General features: G+C 48.8%; 1 non-coding gene across 1 annotated transcript; it reads left to right on the forward strand.

Annotated features, from left to right (window-relative positions):
• The first annotated feature begins 3,467 nt into the window (after window positions 1–3,467).
• Trnas-aga (transfer RNA serine (anticodon AGA)) lies at window positions 3,468–3,541 on the forward strand. Its single transcript has one exon. It is a non-coding gene; the product is annotated as a tRNA-Ser (tRNA).
• The last annotated feature ends 382 nt before the right edge of the window (window positions 3,542–3,923 follow it).

The following is a 3,923-nucleotide window of genomic DNA, read 5'->3' on the forward strand; positions in this document are numbered from 1 at the left end:
GTGGGGACCGGCTGTTATCGAGGTGTCATCGAGTGCAGATCTGTCTTAGGTATCACGGCTTAACCTCATTGAAGTCTAGAGGGTGGACAACACGTTCGTCTTACTCAGAGCGGTGTCCGAACTCTATTTTCAACGTTATACGTGCCCCTTTCATTGTGGCCAACTACGATTCGATACAGAATGCACGAAACCTGAAAGACACCCTAACGGATACATAGAGAGTAGTGTTTGTCTGCTGAATAATGGGAGTGCAAGGGTCTGTGTCGTCTATATTGCTGTATGTAGCACCATTAGTCTTCGGGGAGCGGGCGTAGCTCAGATGGTAGAGTGCTCGCTTAGAGTGCGAGAGGTACTGGGATCAATACCCAGTGCCTCCAGAATTTTTAACACACCTACATGCGCACCTTGCCATGCAAGTGGAATAATTCTCAGCCTGCAGATGTGTCTAGGAAGATACAAGCGAATGATTAGCATCCAAAATTGGCAAACGTGCTGTTATTAGTGCGCGGGAAGCACCCTCCTCCCACGCCTACACTTTATTTAGAAACAGTACAAGTGTTCCCGTAAGATTCTCAAGCCTATGTCGGAAAGATCTGCCTTGCGCCGAGTTCACGTAAATCCCACTGCACATTCCTATTCTTTGCGTGCAGTCGGCTGCTACTGGTGTTGCTAGTTGTGACTGCTGATAACAGATGCCGTAGCAATCAATTCATGGAGTGAGTTGTATGTTTTGCGATAGTCTGTCTCTGACAAGCAAGCACAGGTGACATAGGTGCGAACACAGGAAGCTAGCAGACCCTCGCTGCCTGCAGACACCAAGCAGCCACACTAGGACCGCGGCCTAAGCCGTAGGCGTAATGTGCTCATTCGCTTTGGCGCGACGTCGAACTATAAATAATGCTGTCACTAGCGTGAGCGTTGTGGAATGTCGGAAAAGTCGGCTGCGTGGGTGAGTGCCAAGTTTGGGGAGCGTTTTGGAGTATGCGCTGTGCAATGGAGACGCGAAACTTGTTGTGGCCTAGTGTTTTGCAGTTGGACGACAAGATTGGTACACAGTGGTAAAGAGCGAGGCACTGAGTTGGCATGAATAATGGAGTGCACAATGGCGCTCGAGATGTGTTTGTTACCTCAGGTGCTGTATGATTGTCGACAAGGAGTGAAAACGGAGCAATTTGTGACGGCTCTTTCAATTTAAGACGTTAAAAACAGACGGAATTTGCATTTGTAATACCAGAGCATCGAAACTACTTGGAACTTTTGTGTATATGAACGGGTCCGCGCCTTTGTACTCTGCTCCCTTCACCGCTACAAACCAACCAACCATCGTGTCCGTGAGCATCAGAGTCGCAAAGAATGGGGAATATCGCAGTTTGGTCGTGCATGTGGCGTAGCTCAGTTGGTAGAGCGTTCGCTTCGCATGTGAAAGGTGCAGGGTTCAAGCCGCGGCGCCTCCATTTTTTGTGGTCAGTGCATTGTAAGTGTTTGTCGCGGCGAACCTAAAGGCACGCAAGATGTTGCAAAGCCAGCGTCACAGACTGATATGATGTATACTGACGTAAGGAGAGCAAGATGTAAGTGTGGGGACCGGCTGTTATCGAGGTGTCATCGAGTGCAGATCTGTCTTAGGTATCACGGCTTAACCTCATTGAAGTCTAGAGGGTGGACAACACGTTCGTCTTACTCAGAGCGGTGTCCGAACTCTATTTTCAACGTTATACGTGCCACTTTCATTGTGGCCAACTACGATTCGATACAGAATGCACGAAACCTGAAAGACACCCTAACGGATACATAGAGAGTAGTGTTTGTCTGCTGAATAATGGGAGTGCAAGGGTCTGTGTCGTCTATATTGCTGTATGTAGCACCATTAGTCTTCGGGGGGGTGCGGGCGTAGCTCAGATGTTAGAGCGGTCGCTTAGAATGCGAGAGGTACTGGGATCAATACCCAGTGCCTCCAGAACTTTTAACACACCTACATGCGCACCTTGCCATGCAAGTGGAATAATTTTCAGCCTGCAGATGTGTCTAGGAAGATACAAGCGAATGATTAGCATCCACAATTGGCAAGCGTGCTGTTATTAGTGTGCGGGAAGCACCCTCCTCCCACGCCTACACTTTATTTAGAAACAGTACAAGTGTTCCCGTAAGATTCTCAAGCCTATGTCGGAAAGATCTGCCTTGCGCCGAGTTCACGTAAATCCCACTGCACATTCCTATTCTTTGCGTGCAGTGGGCTGCTACTGGTGTTGCTAGTTGTGACTGCTGATAACAGATGCCGTAGCAATCAATTCATGGAGTGAGTTGTATGTTTTGCGATAGTCTGTCTCTGACAAGCAAGCACAGGTGACATAGGTGCGAACACAGGAAGCTAGCAGACACTCGCTGCCTGCAGACACCGAGCAGCCACACTAGGAGGGCGGCCTAAGCCGTAGGCGAAATGTGCTCATTCGCTTTGGCGCGACGTCGAACTATACATAATGCTGTCACTAGCGTGAGCACGTGAGCGTCGTGGAAAGTCGGAAAAGTCGGCTGCGTGTGTGAGTGCCAAGTTTGGGGAGCGTTTTGTAGTATGCGCAGTGCAATGGAGACGCGGAAACTTGTTGTGGCCTAGTGTTTTGCAGTTGGACGACAAGATTGGTACACAGTGGTAAAGAGCGAGGCACTGAGTTGGCATGAATAATGGAGTGCACAATGGCGCTCGAGACGTGTTTGTTACCTCAGGTGCTGTATGATTGTCGACAAGGAGTGAAAACGGAGCAATTTGTGACGGCTCTTTCAATTTAAGACGTTAAAAACAGATGGAATTTGCATTTGTAATACCAGAGCATCGAAACTACTTGGAACTTTTTTGTATATGAACGGGTCCGCGCCTTTGTACTCTGCTCCCTTCACCGCTACAAACCAACCAACCATCGTGTCCGTGAGCATCAGAGTCGCAAAGAATGGGGAATATCGCAGTTTGGTCGTGCATGTGGCGTAGCTCAGTTGGTAGAGCGTTCGCTTTGCATGTGAAAGGTGCAGGTTTCAAGCCGCGGCGCCTCCATTTTATGTGGTCAGTGCATTGTAAGTGTTTGTCGCGGCGAACCTAAAGGCACGCAAGATGTTGCAAAGCCAGCGTCACAGACTGATATGATGTATACTGACGTAAGGAGAGCAAGATGTAAGTGTGGGGACCGGCTGTTATCGAGGTGTCATCGAGTGCAGATCTGTCTTAGGTATCACGGCTTAACCTCATTGAAGTCTAGAGGGTGGACAACACGTTCGTCTTACTCAGAGCGGTGTCCGAACTCTATTTTCAACGTTATACGTGCCACTTTCATTGTGGCCAACTACGATTCGATACAGAATGCACGAAACCTGAAAGACACCCTAACGGATACATAGAGAGTAGTGTTTGTCTGCTGAATAATGGGAGTGCAAGGGTCTGTGTCGTCTATATTGCTGTATGTAGCACCACTAGTCTTCGGGGCGGGCGTAGCTCAGATGGTAGAGCGCTCGCTTAGAAAGCGAGAGGTACTGGGATCAATACCCAGGGCCGCCAGAATTTTTAACACACCTACATGCGCACCTTGCCATGCAAGTGGAATAATTCTCAGCCTGCAGATGTGTCTAGGAAGGTACAAGCGAATGATTAGCATCCACAATTGGCAAGCGTGCTGTTATTAGTGCGCGGGAAGCACCCTCCTCCCACGCCTACACTTTATTTAGAAACAGTACAAGTGTTCCCGTAAGATTCTCAAGCGTATGTCGGAAAGATCTGCCTTGCGCCGAGTTCACGTAAATCCCACTGCACATTCCTATTCTTTGCGTGCAGTCGGCTGCTACTGGTGTTGCTAGTTGTGACTGCTGATAACAGATGCCGTAGCAATCAATTCATGGAGTGAGTTGTACGTTTTGCGATAGTCTGTCTCTGACAAGCAAGC

This window comes from Schistocerca gregaria, chromosome 3 (genome assembly GCF_023897955.1).
Source record: "Schistocerca gregaria isolate iqSchGreg1 chromosome 3, iqSchGreg1.2, whole genome shotgun sequence".
In the NCBI taxonomy this organism is placed as follows: domain Eukaryota; kingdom Metazoa; phylum Arthropoda; class Insecta; order Orthoptera; family Acrididae; genus Schistocerca; species Schistocerca gregaria.